The sequence below is a fragment of the Anolis carolinensis genome, chromosome 4 (assembly GCF_035594765.1).
Source record: "Anolis carolinensis isolate JA03-04 chromosome 4, rAnoCar3.1.pri, whole genome shotgun sequence".
In the NCBI taxonomy this organism is placed as follows: Eukaryota; Metazoa; Chordata; class Lepidosauria; order Squamata; family Dactyloidae; genus Anolis; species Anolis carolinensis.
The window spans coordinates 51827025-51846411 of NC_085844.1; positions in this window are offsets into that span (position 1 = coordinate 51827025).

The window sequence follows — 19387 nt, forward strand, 5'->3', positions numbered from 1 at the left end:
AGTAGCATTGGGGAATTCATTTTCAGCCCCATGGTGATTAAGCTGTGAGATGTTAAAGAGTTCCAACTTATTCTCCATGCTGTTCAATATTTACATAAAGCTGCTGGGGATGGTTATAAGGGGGTTTGGAGGGGTGCCATCAGTATAATGATGGTTCTCATCCCCATTTGAGCCCTGGTCTCCCCATGTACAAATCAAACACACAAATCACTACTCATGTTCATAAATAACATATAGAAAAACTTTAAAAGTGCATCTGCCACTTTTGAGGAAAGTAAGCTGATTCCCTTATGGAGTAGGTGATGATCATGGATCCCGCCGGCTCTTCCACTGTTGAATTTAAGCAGCAGAGCTGTCAATGTGAGTGCTCAGAATAGCTTCATGAGGCTGGTGAATCCTTCCATGATATGAAGTGCATGCAGATGGTGATGCTGCGGCCACAATGTGGAGGAAATGGGCACAGATTTCAGAACTCATTTCTGGCATTTGGCCAGTCCAGATATAATACTGCTACTTCCAGGATGAGAGCTTTGCACTTGTACCCTGTCAAAGAAGTGTGACAAAAAGATTGGGAAGAATTTCCAAATAGCATTTTAAAAACTCCTGGATTATCTTTTTCCTCAAACAATTGCTGTGCGGCAACCTAGATATCACTTACCACATTGTAAATCCATATGTACATTTTTCCCAATGGAAGTTAAGGAGCAGAGGGAGTTATTAAGACCAAGGCATGCAGGAGGGCTTTAAATCATTTATTATTTTCCCTCTCCAAGGTGTATTTGTATTCAACACAGGGCCAATCTGTACCTTTTTACGCACATTGTTGATTGCCACACAGTTAAATTTTCATGTGGAATTTTCAGTACATGAGCCCAATATCCAGATTGCTGAGCTTTAATTGCTGTTATTGTTATATGCCTTCATGTTGATTCCAACATAAGAGTATTGTTGTCATTTGCTGTCAAGCTAACCTGAATTTATGAGAAACCTATGAATGGAGATTTTCAAAGAACTCCATCATCAATTGTTGTGCTCAGGTCTTCAAGACTCAGGACCATGGCATTCTTGATCAAAACTACAATGTCTTCCTCTTTTTTTCTGCTTTCTTTTTTGCAAAGCATTGTCACTTTTTCCAGTGAGCTGCATTGTCTTATATTGTGTTCAAAATACAACTGCCTCTGTTTCATTATCTTGGCTTCTAGTGAGATTTAGGCCTGAATGGGATGCATTCATCTTTTTAAGAGTCTATGTTCTCAGTGAGAGTCAAGGTGGCCTTAAATTTGGACTCTGGGAGACCACGGTTTGAATCCCAGCTCAGTCATAGAAATTCAGAAAACAACTCACACACTCTGAATCCTCAGAGGAAAGCAGTGGCAAACCTCCTCTGAATAAACCTTGCGAAGAAAATCCTAAAACAGGATTATAAGGGTTAAGCCACCTAAACCCCGCAATAATGTCTGTAGAATTCTCTTTTACAGATAATTTTAAAATGGCATGGACTACTAATGAAAGTAATATTTGCAGACAAACATTTATTTAATAGGAAATGCAAAGGAAGGGGGCAAAGCAATAGGAACAGTTTAGATAACAATATACCAAAATAAAACAAACCAGAATCGTAGAGTTGGAAGAGACCTCATGGGCCATCCAGTCCAATCCCCTGCAAGAAGTAGGAAAATCTCATTCAAAGCACCCCCGACAGATGGCCATCCAGCCTCTGCTTAAAAGCCTCCAAAGAAGGAGCCTCCACCACACTCTGGGGGAGAGAGTTCCACTGCCAAACAGCTCTCACAGTCAGGAAGTTCTTCCTAATGTTCAGGTGGAATCTCCTTTCCTGTAGTTTGAAGCCATTGTTCCGCATCCTAGTCTGCTGGGCAGCAGCAAACAAACTTGCTCTCTTCTCCCTATAACTTCCCTGCACATATTTATACACGGCTATCATGTCTCCTCTCAGCCTTTTCTTCTGCAGGCCAAACATGCCCACTTCTTTAAGTCCAGGTTGAGGATATTGGCCAAAATTATGTCATCCACTCTATTAATTGACACACTCTTCCTGTGCTTTCCTCCATTGCTTTCTTCTCCCTGGTCTTCCAACAATCCCTTAAAATGACCTATGGGATACACACATGATTTGATCTACAGAATTTCCAATGGCTGCTGTTTGGAGACAAAAAAAGGGTGTCCTCCGTGCAAACAATAGAGTACTACATTGATAGCATCTAGGGCTTGAGTATCCTTTATCTGAAATGCTTGGACCAGAAGTATTTTGGATTTTTCCAGATTTTGGAATATTTATATTTGCATATATGTAAGTAATGAAATATCTTGGAGATGTACCAAGGTCTAAACATGAAGTTAGTGTATCATACACACCTTATATACATAACCTGAAGGTAATGTTATGAAATATTTGTAATATTTTTGTAAACTTTTTTTATGTGTCAGAAGTTACTAGAGAACTGAGTTCGAGGCCAGCCTGTGGCGGGGTGAGCACCTGTCAATAAAAAATAAAAAATATAGCCCCTGCTTGTTGCTGACCTAGCAACCCGAAAGATAGTTGCATCTATCAAGTAGGAAATAAGGTACCACTTATAAAAAGTGGGGAGGCAAGTTTAACTAATTTACAACGTTGGAATGAGGAAGTGAGGAAGTGCCATCAGAGTGGATGATGAAGCAGCTGCTCCCCCCTGTGGCCAGAATCGAACATCCCCTCAGGAAAAGGTTAAATTGCCTCTGCGTCTGTCTGTCTGTTGTCTCTGTCTTGGTTCGATGTGTTTATGGGCATTGAATGTTTGCCCTATATGTACATAATGTGATCCGCCCTGAGTCCCCTTCAGGGTGAGAAGGGCGGAATATAAATACTGCAAATAAATAAATAAATAAACATGCTGCAAGTCGCTTCTGGTGTGAGAGAATTGGCCATCTACAGAGACGTTGCCCAGGGGACATCGGGATGTGTTAGCTGGAAGGCTTCTCTCGTGTCCCTGCAAGCTAGAGCTGACAGACAGGAGCTCACCCCGTCTCACAGATTCGAACCAGCAACCTTCAGGTCAGCAACCAAACCACCAGAGAGAAAATCAGGAAGCACTCATGTATCATTTATGGTTGTGTAGAAGAGAGAATTTTAGGAGGTATTGCTTATTATCTGGTTACATGACAAGTAACAACAATTGAACTTTCTTTTTGAAAAGGTATAGGACCTCACTCCAGTTTTCACTCTGGCAACCAAAGTCTGAGCACTTTTTAACTTATCAACATCCATTTAGACACACATATGGACCTGTTATTGAATAGCACCCACCTCCACCCAGGAGACTGCTGCTCAGGTAGGGGGTCATTGCACTTTTCCTAATCCAAAGCAAAATTAAATGTTAATACTTCATTAGTGAAAAATACTAATCCCTCTTCAGTTCTCCCCACTGAAATGACAAATACTCATTTCAGCCAGCATCAATTCTGTTTAAAGTCATTTGCTCTCTTACACATCCAGTAGGCTGTCTGGAGTATTAAAATTATGGCCTATATAAATGTTTAAATTCATACCATTTCATATCTTTTCATATTATAAATTAATGTGATGATATTTCAAAGCTGCAGTGCAATGTGCGTTACAGCATGTGGCTTTTAGAATTCACAAATGTAATGTCATTTACTGCTGGGATGAGATTCTAGAATTCCATATGCCTATGTGTAATTACTTCACTTGAATACTAGTTTTTCCTTTTTGTTTATGTCTATTTTGTGAAGACATCATTTTCGGAGGTTTTCCCAGTTGTGTGTAATATTTAATTACCAGAACATGTACTACTATAGTGGGAGAAAGTGCTAATCTTTTTCTATACACTTTAGAGCCGATCTATAATTCTTGTTGTACAAGCCGTTAATGTTTAGGTTGACTGGCCTTAAAAGAATGAGGATTCTGTATCTTTTCAAACTAAGATGAAGATGCCACTGCAATTTTTGCAGTACAGGAGCAAAAAGCAGTTGTTAACTACTACTTGTGGGTAGAACTGAGACAATAGGTCTGCTCCTCTTGACATATGGCCATGTGGTCAACATAAAGATACTAACTCTGCAGCAAAAGTTGCAACAGTGGAAAAATCAAGAAACAAAACAGAAACAAGTGTTTCAGAGCCATAGGTAACAGAATTAAGGCAAGATGTGCTGTTAAAGTAAATGGGAGAATGAATCAAATTAATGTAATACAAAAGGTTGTGGTGGATTTCATTCATAAATGAACAGAACACAAAATACATAGATCTTACCATTATGTGTCATTATATTGGTTTTGAGAAGAGGATTATTTCTAAGGTCAGGCTATACTATATCAAGTGATATGAATTGCACCCTTTGATTTTTCCAGCCCCAGAGCTCTTTAGTAATGGATGTCTAGATTGCTATTGCTTTGTTTGATAGAGAATTTCATCCTTACTACTGAGATTCTCTCTGCCAAAATTCAAGGCAACTAGATGGGGTGGGGGGAGGACTGAGAAAGGATAGAGTGTGATGACTTCAAGGAGACAGTGAGTGACTCGGTGCAAAAAGGGTAAATTTCTTCTGCATATTCTTCACAGCGAGGACATTCTGCACATCTCCAGAGTGCACTAAGTGGTGCAGTAAACCAATAAATTAGAAGAATGTAAATTCTTTAGTAGGAATTGCACACAGGGGAAAATGCTTCCTCATCCTCATATTTGTTTTCATGGAAATAATGTACACTCTTTCTCAAAATCATACTGGTACAAAACTGAATAAGACATCAAAACCAGTTACAGATATTACAACGAAGTGCAGACTTGCAGTGGTGTCCTTATCTGATGAATCTTTTTTTTAAAAAAAAGTCTTAAAATATAAGAGGGAACATTCAACAAAACCTAGATCTGAAGAGAGGAATTCCCTCTCTTCCAATTCCACTACACTCTGTCCATCTTATTTATCTCACATTAGACTAAATTATATGGTAAATGGTTGAATGGCCTCTGATATTATTCACTCATTTATAGTATGTTTTTGCAAATTTCACAGATCATCAGCAGGATTGCAATGTCCAAAAGTAGGAGGTTTTTTCTTCTTATTTTCAACTTATCCCTGTTGGACAGGGATACAATCACATTCCCTTGTGGCAAGGGAATAATGTGAAGAAACAGTAGGACATAATAGCAATGTCGCTGAAGCAAGACTAGCCTGTATCAGCAGAAGTCCTACAGCAATGGGACAGGGACAATGGATGGTTGTAATGGAGGTGGGGAAGAAGGATCAGTGGAATGGGCCGTTTAGTTGACATCTCAGGGTTTGATCTGGCTTCCTCTGCCAATACAAAGTTACATATACAAAATATTTTCCATAACTAGCCAAAGGGTTTGTTGTTGGAATTTGCTTTCATGTTAACTCTGTTTTACAATCCTAAGTTGAAAGAATGGTCAATTGGTGGCGCAAACCACTATACCACACTGATATTTCTACAGATAAAGTGCTAACTACAAAACTAAACTAAAATTATCTTATTTTTAATTTAGGATAGCTGTGCAAGGTTCACCTGCTGCCCAAAAGCAATATGTAGGTGTGCATGTTGCATGAGCAGCATCAGAAGTCATGTCAATGTCCTCACATTCAGAGGAAATGAAATAAAGGAGAAGACAAATGGACTACCATGAGTCTGAGTGATCACAGAAAAAGCAACAAATAAAAAGGTATTTTGGGTGTCTCCACTTTATCCTAAATGCAACATGCAAATCTACATATTGCCTTGGGGCAACAGGTGAACCTTGCACAGCTTCATAGCAGCTCCACAACTACCCCCTCAGTTCTCAAAGGTTCACAATTATTAATTTGCAGAAGGGGGTGACACAACTCATTGTTGTTAATAAAGCATACACTATAGACAATTCAGTTCTAACCCTCTGGCGAAGGAATTTGTAGTCATGAGGTCCACCAGGCAATAGCATGGGTGGACCTCTTGAAAAAGTCTGAGTTGTGTTAAATAAAATGAAGCAAATCTTTGCTCTATAAAAAGTCCTTATAGAACTGGGTTATATAGCCAGGAGCCCTAGATCCAACACACAGGGCAGCATAGAAAGAGGCTTGGAGTGGAGCCCAGGGAGACTCCAAGGGCCCTATCAAAATTTTCTCTTCTGTCTACTCTTGGTGCTGTGTTGATGTGTTTGTGTCCTCTGGAGTGTGAAACTCTAGTTCTTCTGCACCCTGAGCTACCTCAATCTTTTGAACCAAAGTTATTGCTGCCAGCAAGATAGCCCAAAAGTTATTTACTTGGTTATTATTAATTTATGCAAAGCACTCTTCAACTGCACTTCCTCCAAAAAAAAGCTCCCAAAGTGGCTTACAGAGATCAGAGTGCCTGTTTGCAGGCTTAGAAATATAAGGGATGGAAAAAGAGGAAAAGGGAGGAATGAGGAAAAAGAAAGAAAACTTAAATAATAGGTGGTGGCTGCTACTTCTCTCTCTGGTGGAGTCGACAATGGCAATGTGCTGTTTGAGAGAAGGAAGTTCTTCTCCAGGCATGGTGAGGAATGCCAAACCCCTGCATCCTTCCTCTTTATTGGGATCCTTACTCAACACCTTCTTTGTGTCAGTCTTCTCCCCAAAGGAAATCTGTATTCCTGTATTTATACCCTGTCCCATCTCCCCTTGGGAGATGGGACAGGATATAGTAGAGTCTCGCTTATCCAACCTTTGCTTATCCAACGTTCTGGATTATTCAAGGCAGACTGCCTCCTCCCTGAATCCACAGCTGTTTCTCTAGGCAGCAAGGACTGAACTTTTTACGGATTTAACTTCAGACAATGTTGTTACTGTAAGTTCATTTTATGCAATTCTATCTTCATTTGTAGTCAATTTGTTCATTTTATGCAATTCTATCTTCATTTGTAGTCAATTTGTTAGTAGCCAATGTTTTTGTAATCAATGTTTTCAATACATTGCGATGTTTTGGTACTAAATTTGTAAATACAGTAATTACTACATAATGTTGCCATGTATTGAACTGCTTTTTCTGTCATTTTGTTGTAAAACATGATGTTTTGGAGCTTAATTTGTAAAATCATAACGTAATTTGATGTTTAATAGGCTTTTCCTTAATCCTTCCTTATTATCCAACATTTTTGCTTATCCAACATTCTGCCGGCCCGTTTATGTTGGATAAGTGAGACTCTACTGTATATATAAAGTTGATTTGACTTGACTTGACTATTCAACCTGAGCAATATGGGGCCAACAAGGCAATAAGGGAGATGCAACCCAAAATAGGTAAAGAAGTAGTCCAGGAATACCTGGTTACTCTAAATGAATTCAAGTCTCCAGGACCAGATGAACAACAACCAAGAGTATTGAAGGAACAAGCAAAAGCAATTTCAGAACCACTTGCAGCAATCTTTGAGAATTCCTGGTGAACGAGAAAAGTCCCAGGAGACTGGAGGAGGACAAATGTTGTCCCTATCTGCAAAAAGAGGGGAAAGAAGACCCAAACAATTACTATCCAGTCAGCCTGACATCAATACCAGCAAAGATTCTGAAACAGAATAAGTAAGGAGGCAGTTTGCAATCACTTAGAAAGGAATGCTGTATTACTAAAAGCCGACACAGATTTCTCAAAAACAGGTCATGCCAGACTAATCTTATCTCTTTTTTTTTTCAATTGAGTTACAAGCTTGGTAGATACAGGGAATGCTGTGGATGTAGCATATCTTGATTTCAGTAAGGCCTTTGACAAAGTCCCCCATGACCTTCTTGCAAACAAACTAGTCAAATGTGGGTTAGGCATTAGGCGATGCTACTATTAAGTGGATCTGTAATTGGCTAAGCAACCAAACCCAAAGGGTGCTCACCAATTGTTCCACTCCATGCTGGAAAGAAGTGACTAGTAGAGTGCTACATGGTTCAGTCCTGGATGCAGTACTGTTTAACATCTTTATTAGTTGAATAAAGGGATCCAGCCTGTGCTGGATGGGGTCACACTCCCCCTGAAGACACAGGTATGCAGTTTGGGGGTCATCTTGGACTCAGTGTTGAATCTGGAGGCCCAGGTGTCGACTGTGGCTGGGAGGGCCTTTGCATAATTAAAACATGTGTGTCAACTGTGCCCATTCCTTGAGAAGTCAGATCTGGCCATGATGATACATGCTTTAGTTACATCTTGTCTGGATTACTGTAATGTACTTTATGTTGGGCTGCCTCTGAAGAGTGCTCGAAAACTTCAGCTGGTTCAAAGAGCTGTAATAAGTTACTAACTGGAGCTGGCTGCAGGGAGTGGACAACCCTGCTATTGCAGCAGCTCCACTGGCTGCCAATCTGTTACCAGACACAATTCAAAGTTCTGGTTATGACCTTTAAAGCTTTAGACAGTTCAGTTCCAGGCTATTTGGCCAACCACATCCCCTTGTATGAATCTGCCCAGACACTGAGATCTTCAGAAGAGCCCTTTGCTCGGTCCCACCTCTGTCTCAAGCTCGGTTAGTGGGAACAAGAGGGCGGGCCTTCTCAGTGGCTGCCCCATAGCTCTGGAACTCCCTGCCCAGAGAAGCCAGAATGGTTCTCTCTCTGCTGTCCTTTTGGCAACAGGTTAAAACCTTTTTATTCAGGAATTCTTTTAAAGATGAAGGTGTTTAAGACCATCAACGGTCTTAAACACCTGTATTTTGTGTTGTGATTTTATATGCTTTTATGGTTTTAACCTGGATTGTTTTAATATTAATGTTGTTTAATACTGTTTTAATATTTGTTTATTTGTATTTTTTAAGTTGTATTGAAATGCTTTTAGTTATGAGCCTCTGTATGAAGAGAAAAAGCAGGATATAAATAAACGTTATTATTATTATTATTATTATTATTATTATTATTATTATTATTATTATTGACTTTGAGATGAAGGTTTAGAGGGCATGCTTATCAAGTTTGCAGATGACACCAAATTAGGAGGGATAGCTCCCAAGGAATGCAAAAAATGCAGAATGGGTGATGTCTGGTTCGACAGCAGTCCATGTGAATCTTGGAGTCTTTGCGGGCAACAAGCTGAACATGAGCCAACAGTGTGATGCAGCAGCTAAATAAGCTGATGGGATTTTAGGCTGCATAAAAAGGAGTATAGTGTCTAGAGCGAAGTCATTGTGCCTCTCTATTCTGCTTTGGTTAGACCTCACCTGGAATACTGTGTCCAAAGAGATATTGACAAACTAGAAGGTGTCACAAGGAGGGAAACTAAAATGATCAAAGGTCTGGAGAACATGCCCTCTGGGGAGCATCTTAAAGAGCTAGGTGTGTTTAGCTTGCAGAAGAGAAGATTGAGAGGAGACATGATAGCCATCATGTATAAATATGTGAAAGGATGTCATAAGGTAGAGGTAGTAGGTAGCTATCTACAGTGAGAAGAACCCAAGACATAGTTCTCATAGAATATCTCTCATTAGCAGGAACCAAATTCATCCCAGTAGTTCCTTTTCTCCCCACAATCTACCCACCATGGCCCAGTGCTACTGGTCCTGTGAATTCACTCGTGTAGTCTGTTCTTCCAGGTCCACATGGATCCCATCCTTCTACCTTGCAAAATGCTTATTTCTTACACAACGCAGTCTATTTCAGCAATCTCTTCATAGCTATTGGGCTATGGTGCTCATAAATATTTATTCTATTTATATTTAACTACAAAGTCCCACAAAATCACAAAGTCCCACACAAGACCTGGCCCACCAGAAGCCAATCTTATTGGACTATGATAATAAAAACGAATACAGTAGAGTCTCGGTTAACCGAGCCCCGGTTAACTGAGCCTCCGTATTATCCGAGGCACTTCCAGGGGTGCCCCTCCCTCTCCCTCTTCTTCTCTCGAGTGAAGGGAGCTTGAGAGAAGGAGAGCTCCCTTCACTCAAGAGAAGAAGAGGGAGAGGGAGGAGGAAGTGCCCTAGAAGCACCCCGTGATCAGTGAGGGCTTGGCCTAGAGAAGCGCCCCGCGATTGCTGCAGCAGCGCTTGTGGGGTGCTTCCCTGGGCCGAGCCCTCGCCCCTTAGGAAGCACCCCACGAGTGCTGCTAGGCAGAAGCGCTCGTGGGGTGCTTTCCAAGCAGCGAGGGCTCGCCGAGGGACATCTCCCCTGATCTCCCTCACGGTGCTTCCCTTAACTGGATTGCCAGGAGGGATAATAAGGCCTTCCAGCAATCTGAGCAGTTCAGTTATTCAAGATTGGGCCCGCCCCTTTATCTCAGATAACCAAGACTCTACTCTAATAATAAAACTTTATTTATATCCTGCCCTATCTCCCCAAGGGGACTCAGGGCAGTTAAAAAAAATACCGGCAAATATTCGACACCACATAAACTAGACCAGGACAAAATAATCCATCCAACTCTAACCCAAAACAAACCACATCTACATCAAAAGTAACCACAAACTATGGGATTTTTCCATTCAGGAGTGCTACCCTACCCAAATTCTCTGAACTTCAAGTGAGCAACACAGAATCATAGAATATTAAGGATATAATTCTGCTATGCTAGGTCATTAAATCCATTTCAATATGACAGAAATATACCTGCATTTCCCTGGATTTTGAACCTTAGTCCTATAAAATGATCACAGAATGTGAAAAATGAACCCCTTTCACCCCAAAAAATTAATTTCACTGACTACATTAACAAGCAGGTCTGCACACTTTCCATCTTTCAAGGCTTCTATGCCTGACTGCATTTATGTTCTCATTTAGCATCTCAAAATGGGCACTTTCTTTCAAGAAGGATTACTGCATGAATCACCTGCTTAGTTAATCTGACTTATTAGCATACTGTCACCCATTAACTGCATTATAACAACTATAGTTCTCACTGTTCCCCCTACCAGCGTCACTTCAAAACAGACCCTTTGCAGTTTGCAGGGGCATTTGTTGCATTCTGTCTAATATAAAGAGATAATATTTACCAATTCTGCACAAAATCTGTGAAAAGCTGTGGGAGGGGTGTTATAATTATAAATCTCCAGCACCCCCTGCCCCTTAAACCCATAATCTTTCCTGGTGATTTATTAGAAAGTATTCTAAAATTAAGTTCTTAACACTGCAAGAAACCTCTTTGTTACCCAAGCAGCTCTCAGGCATCTCTTCAGATGCCAAAATAAAGACGCCGAGGAGTGCAATAACAGATTTCCTTTTCTTATGTATGGTAATTCATAACAGGTGGATTGAAGCTAACATCCTTGGTAGGAAAATTAACCATTCAGAACATGATCTTATTGCTCACAAATATTTTAGGTGTATATTGCTATTCACAAGGGCACACGCTTTAGAATTCATTTAAGATTTGTGGGTTCTTGGAAGCATGATTCCATTAGGTAAGCATGCATTGCAAACTAGGAATATTCTTTCTCATAGAGGTGATTCTGGAAACGGTAGGTGCATAAAAGATGAGGAGCGATGGGCCAAGCCTGCAGTTCTGACTGAAATTATTGTTGAGAGGGCCAACTTCTCCAATGTTCTGGTTCATTAGCCTAAAAATCAGGAATTACATCAATATATTGCCTTTTGGATAAGTCATTTGATTTTCTAAGGCTTCCAATGACAAATCTTTGTAATTACATTTTTTAAAAATGGGAACCAGACAGCAACCCTCCATAGGCTATTGTGAAACTCTACTGTGCGTGCATCCAACAAAACATTGGAAATGTTTGACAGAGAACAGAGCTATTAACGCCCCCTCCTTTCTTTAACAGTAGTCATGAAGGGCTCCATATCATTCAAAGGACATTGGGACCACACTGCTATACCCAACTTCTATGATTGTATATTAAGTTTGGCTATCTGTGGGCAAGTCTACATGGGCGGGAAAACCTGGACTGACTCCAAATCCACTGCGTTTGCTAGAAACGTTGAAGTATCTTCCAGCATCAAGCCAAGCTGAACAGTGAGATCAGGTTCAATTTGGACTAATCCACTGTCTAGACAGGACATTGGTGCTATCACCCCATCAATGCAGGGGACAGGGATGGATTGTGCCTATGTCACTCCATAGCCACAACTCACAACCGACCACAGAACTTCATCTGAGCTCCTAGTTATCACAGGCATCCTGTGCTGACATTAGTAGAGGAACCTGCATGATCAGCAAAAAGGAAGGTATGGTCAAGTGGGAATAATATGGTCTAGGCCCAACTAGACCATGAGGACACCAACATGGCACCACACCAACTTTGGCCAGATGTGTCTGGCCCTGGATTTTGCAACCAGTTTATACTTGCCCTACAACATAGAAGTCTGTACCTATACATCTTAGATGGATTTTATTTATATAGACTTCACAGGACTTTGATTCCCAAGGAGGCATACATTATTTATTTATTTACAGTATTTATATCCCAACCTTCTCACCTTGAAGGGGACTCAGAGAAGCTTTACAGAACACATATATGGCAAACATTCAATGCCAATTGCACAATTAACAAGGACAGACAACACAGAAGAGGCAAAGACAGTTTCCCCATCTTATTTCTGGGATCTTTGGAGGCTGTGCTTGACTCCGGCCATGGTGCGGAGGGGGGGCGGGGGGGGGGGGCTGCCATTCAATCTCTATGCTGAGGAGCTTCCTTCTGATTGATGTCCTTAAAGGCTCCTTTATAATCTCCCTGTTAAAGCAGTACCTATTTTATCTACTCACATTTCTGCTTTCGACCCTGCTAGGAAGCCAGGTAAGCTGGGGCTAATGGTGGGTGCTCATCCCCAACCCAGGCTTGAACTGCTGACCTTTTGAACAGCAAGATCTTTCTGCAGCACAGTGGTTTAGCCTGCTGTGCTAAACCCGGCCCCTGAAGTTGATGAGCAGATGCTTCCCTGATGTAGACATCTACAAGGTGTTGAATGCTGGGACTAGAATTGGAGAAGACTGCTAGAAGAGAAGAGGGCCAATTGTACAGCCCTACTACATCCAAAGTTGAGAGAGTGTTGTTAGATCACAGTTGTAAAATGTCTTTCAGGAAAGACATTCTAGCAAACATAAAATTCACCAAGACATACCAATATGTACTCAGATATTCCACTGCTGTCTTCAGGGTCACTCAGTGTGGTTACTTCTCCATGTCATCAGAGTGAACTGGGACTGTGAAAGGGGCTAGACAAGTACTTAGATAAAGTAATTGGCTGGAGGATGGCCAATAAACTGAAGGATAATATGGATGCTCTGTCAAATAGTGGTCTTGAGGTTGATAAAAAGGCTAAACACTCTGCCTGTGATGGGTTTGAATTCCTTCTGGGTGAGCAACTTAGATTGGAAATACTCCTAGAGTGGATACATCCTTGTTGGAGGTGGGCTAAGTGGACTCCATAACACAGAGTGCTTAGGGCCACCTATATTTCCTAGATTGTGTTAGCTCAGCATGCAGTATAACAACAAATGGGATATCACAACAAATCTTCAATGGTGTCAGATGATATGAATTACTGCAAATTAGGAGTTTGAGCAGTGTACAACACCCTTGCACTACTGCCTATTTTATCTCTATATCACAATCTGTGGTGAGAGAGTAGTGTACCATACTACTGCAGTACAAAATCTTAAGTTGGAAGAGACCGCAAAAGCAATCCAGTCCAAACCCCGATCATGCAGGAATAGTTCTTTGTTATATAGTATATCTATTGCAGGTTGAAGGCCTGGGCCCAAAGACAGTAACTTGCACCAGCTCTGCAGTGTAATGCACAATTCATATTGCAGGTCAGATGTCTGCTGGGGTTTATTGGAATGTATGTTAATTGTTCGAATCCTCTCTGGTTGTAGCAAATCCTTTTATATTAATGGCCTAGATCTTCTCCCAGGCTAACCTAAAGACGAAAATGACATCCTCATGCTCTCTTGACTAACCATGTTGTTGTTGTTTGGTCGCTTCCGACTCTTTGTGGCCTCATGGACCAGCCCACACCAGAGCTTCCTGTCGGCTGTCGCTGCCTCCAGTTCCTTCAAGGTCAAGACAGTCCCTAACCATGTACACATACTTAGCCAGAAACATGTATGTATCTTTAACTAAAAGTTACAGTGTGGTATGGCAGGAATTGGGACAGCCTTTGCAGGGGAAAGAAACAGACAGAGAGGGGCAACATGTGAATGTTTTGGAGGGATGAAAATTGGTTGATATCTGAGAGACAGGAGAATGATAGAAGCTGAATAGATATGTAAGGAGCCTAAGAGGTCTAGTGACAGAGGATAGAATGAAAATGCTATGGACCATGGATACTAAAGTAGGGTAGAAGGAAAGAGACTGCAAAGTCAGAAAGGAAAAAGAGACCAAAATGCAATTATTATCCAGTGAAGAGAAATAGAAGATTTTTTTGTTAATACTGCTTTAGAGGTGAGTGGTAATGTAATTTTGTAGATGCATCACTAGCCATAGCAATACAAAATGCAGATATTTTTAGGTTTATAGAAATCAAAATGTACGGTACATTTTTCCTATGGAACAAAGATCTGGGCCTTGAAAATGTCTTCTGAGCTGGAGCTACTTTTTGTGTATCTGTTCCCTTTTTATGGTCAGTAACTGGTACACAATTTGACATATTTATCATCATCATCATCTTTAAAGGGCTAGATTAAATTATATAATTTGGACATACGTATAAGGATTTAGCAAACATTTAATTTCAGTACAAAGATTAAGGTAAAGGTAAAGGATTTCCTCTGACATTAAGTCTACTCATGTCTGACTCTGGGGATTGGTGCTCATCTCCATTTCTAAGCCGAAGAGTCGGCATTGTTCGTAGACACCTCTGAAGTCATGTGGCCGGTATGACTGCATGGAGCACCTTTACCTTCCTGCCGTTACCTTCCCACTGAACGATACCTATTGATCTACTCACATTTGCATGTTCTGAACTGCTAGGTTGGCAGAAACCGGGGCCAACAGCAGGAGCTCACCCCGCTCCCTAGATTCAAACCATTGACCTTTCGGTCAGCAAGTGCAGCAGCTCAGCGGTTTAATCCATTGTGCCACTGGGGGTTCCCAGTACAAAAATTTATTCATCAAATTCAGCAGTGTGCTCCCCTCCCCCCAGCCCTTTGAGCAGTGGTTCTTAATCTTTTCATCACAATGCCCCCTCTTTTAAATACATTTTGTAACAATGGGCCCCCACGACTTAACTCAAAGTTTAAGGCATTAAACTGAATCCAATTATGATTTCAATTTTCTTATGAAAGTTCTTTAAATCAAGAAAGAAGGGGATACAAGTGAATCACACATTCCTATTATGATATAATATTTTTATTGTAATGATTTCATTCAAATTTAAAATAATTCTATAAACACAAAATATTATCATTATTATTATTGTATGACACAGCAAACTAGATAGATATGCTGGATATTATTATTATTATTATTATTATTATTATTATTATTATTATTATTATATCCTTCACTGACCCCCTTGTGATGATGTTGCAGGCCCTCCAGGGGCCTCCAGACCCCAGGCTGAGAACCACTGCTCTGCTGTTTTTCTTATATCAAGATTTTAGTGCTTTGTTTCACAGCATTTCTACCTATCAGATTTATGTGCCACTAAAATTAATAAGTAGATATGTGATTATTAAGTAAAGGTTTTAAAATGACTGCTGTTTGAGACTTATTTCTAATCCTACTCTTAGAACTCCCTTAACATAACTAAAGATGCCCTATCTGCAGTTGAGCATATATCTTATAGTCATCATTTCTGTCTCGACCTTTTTTTCAGACACATGGAGTGCTTATGTTAATCTATTCGCTTACTCAACAACTGCTCAATCCTCATTAATGTCACTGTGAACTGCCTTAGTCTTTCATTTTCCTCTTTTTCTTTCTTCTTTTTGTTGTGGCAGCATAAAAACATATCTAGCAGATGCCAGCTGCAGTTTTACAAATTATTTGGAGGGAAATATCTAGAATTTGAGTGAGCCAGTGTGGTGCAGTGATTTGGTTATTTTGTTCCAGAGACCATAATTTGAATCCCAGTTCTGCTGTGGAAATTGATTTGATGGACTTGGAGAAGTCACACTCTCTGTTCCAGAGGATGCCTCTGAACAAATCTTGCCAAGAAAACCATGTGATAGGTTGACTTTAAGATCACCATAGTCAGAAATAAGTTGAAGGCACACAGCAACAATGATCTAGAATTTGTGGCAACAGTTGTTTAGAAAATGTGCCCCAACTGGGTTGTTGTGTGTTTTCCGGGCTGTATGGCCATGTTCCAGAAGTATTCCATCCTGACGTCTCGCCCACATCTATGGCAGGCATCCTCAGAGGTTGTGAGGTCTGTTGCCTAGTTTCTAACACACCTCACAACCTGAGGAAACCTGTCATAGATGTAGGCAAAATGTCAGTAGATAATGTTTCTGGAACATGGCCATACAGCCCAGAAAACTCACAGCAACCCAAACATGGGATGCTAATCTCTATCCAGCACCATTGCTACATCCTACCTGGAACTTAGCAGAGTAAAGCCTTCAAGAATATGGCTAGAATCCCATTGTTACACTGTCCTAGTAGTAATTGTACTTTATCCAGGGTCATGCAGTGGTTGTAAGGAAGGGTAGAAAATTCTGTTTGCTTTGAGCAGTGCCTTATTTCCTTCATAAATACATTTCAACCTGGTTTCAGGCCGGGTTGCAACACTGAAACAACCATAGTTGCTCTAATTGACAACCTAGGGGGAAAAAACAGGGGGAGTACTACTCTAGTGATCTCTCAGCAGCTTTTTAGACTGTTGATCATGGTGTCTTACTGGTATAACTCTGCGGGATGGAAATAGAAGACATTGTTCTCCAATGGTTCCATTCCTATCTAGAGGGCCAGTTCCGGAGAGTAGCATTGGGGAACAGAACATTCTACATTTTTGCATGAGACGCTTCTGGAAGGAAAACCAAATCCTCAATGTGACTCACATTCTCTTTTGCTCTACTTGATCTTAGCTGGCAGATCCACACAGCCATTTACAGAGGACTGTTTTTTGGTTGAATGGGCATCAGAGGATAACTTTCTCTTTGAAAATGCCCTCTCTTTGAAGGACCCTGTAGTCCAAATTAAGTTTAAACACAAAGAATGGTAATATCCTAGAATCAGCACCTGGACAACAGACTGCAGGCTGACTTGTCATGTAATATTAAACTTTGTAGAGTATTTCCCAAACTCTGGTCCTTCAGATTTTGTTGGAATTCAGCTCCCTGAATCCCAGATCATTGGCTAGGGCAACTGAGCTTTCCAACATCCAAAATACATGGAGGCCTAGAATATGGGGATCACTGATTTAGATTTCTTCTACTCCTGTGTGTTTGCTCTCGAAAATTCTGTGCAACATTTTCTTCACCTGACAAGCTAAATTGAGCTTTGTCCGAAGTCTTCTTTTTAGCACAGTCACAAGACAAGAGACATCTCACAGCTGCCTCCTCACAAAGATTCACTGCTGCTTGAGGCCACTTGTCTTCAGTTGACAATCTGTCCAGTCACTTGCTCACAGAACTGCTCTTGGCGTCTCCCTCTCCAAGGAGAACATCTTTATTGCTTCTGCCAGGGATGATGCTCATCATTGCTACTAACTGACCCTTGACAATGTTGTGCCTGACCTTTTAAACAGTCAGCCACAATCCCCTGATCAGTAATATTTTAGCACATGGTCAAATATCCATCCATTGACCTGTTTTAAGAACACGCAAGAGCAAATAGAGTGTTCTCTTTTGCACCTTTCATGACCTTTCCTTTTACTGGCACTATAAAAGCAACTGGACCCAGCCATAAACCTACTAAGGCATATAGATGATGCTCTGGCAACACTAACAGCTATGCTTACCCTTGTTAAATTGCCAAAATGCAACTATTTAGACTTCAGAAATCCACTGTCATGGTTTTCTGCTGACTCTTCAACAACTGATGTTCAGGCATCTTTATATATCTAAAACAGTGCTAGCCACGTGAGAGGAGGAGTCATCAGTAAAAATGGAAAAAAATCATTTTCCAGAAATATAAAAAAGAGCACTTGGGGAGGATGACATGATAATGGGAACACTGAAGAAACGTTCAGTAACAGAAAGTGTATAGTGGCCTGGCCACAGAATTACAACCATCACTTTGAGTAGCATGGAAAATGAGTTTAGGATTAATAAGGAACGTCTTAGAAGAGGAAAGGAACAATAAACTAGAACACATTGTCCTGCAACAATTTTGTTTCATGTTCCACTAGTGCATATTCATCTGAACAGAGAGGAGTTAACACAGCAGCACATTTTACCGGTTATCCAAACTGAATCCTTTATGGAAAACTGCTTACAAGACCAAGGCTTGAAACAATATTAATGTTTGCGTATCCCTTATCCAAAATGCTAGAAGAATTTTGGATTTTGGATATTTTGGGACTTTGAAATACATATATTTGTATATAAATACATTGTGAGTTCTCTTGGAGATGGGACTAAAGTTTAAACACGAAATCCATTGGTGTTTCATAAATACCTTAAAAACATCACCTAGTAATTTCACACAATATTGAAAATGATTTTGTGCATGAAATGAAGTTTGTGTACACTACAACAAACAGAGTCACCATCTCAGCCACCTTTTGGAGTATTTTGGATTTCAGAATTCCAGAAAAGAGATGTTCAACCTGTGATGGTGCTGATGGATGTGATGTTTTGTGGGCTATTATATTTTTGTGCTTTGCATCATAAATATCATCAAATGTGGTTAATCTGTAAAAAGCCATTGCTCTAGGCTTATTATACTTACTAGTCCTACTAGTTCTAATACTGGTTAGAATCCTATCCTCTAATCTCAGCTACACTAGGTTTATTGAGTCAGTTGAAGAACAGCTACTTAACATGTAGATAGATCCAACCGATTCAGTGGGTCTGTTCTAAATCAGGAGTGATGCTGTGATTTCGGTTGTTGCATGAACAACTGAGAGTTACAAATATCAGAGAAGCAAGATGGTTCTGTGGCAAAAGAATGAAAGAGAAAGGGGAACTCGCTTCAGGAAATCCCGCAAGAAAATGTTGAGTGCTTCTACCTTGCTTCTTTTAGTACTTCACAATACATGTAAACCACAAGATTCACTTCCTGCTTTTTGCAACTACAAGAGGAAAAATATTTTTAAGGACTGCAGTTTGCTAATTGATTTAACTACTTCCTTATATTTGTATGAAATAAAAATACAAAAGGATTAGGGGATCTTTGGTCCTCCAGATTTTTAGATTCAAATTCCCAAAATCTCTTGTATTTCGTGATTGGTTTGAGATTCTGGGAACTGAACTACATTTGGAAGGCCAAAGACGCTCTTGTTGAACCTTTGAAGTTTAAAGAAGTAGATAAGGGGATCTTGTAGCACCACTGAGACTGAGGCCCCTTCTACACTGCCATATAATCCAGATTATCAAAGTAGATAATCCACATTA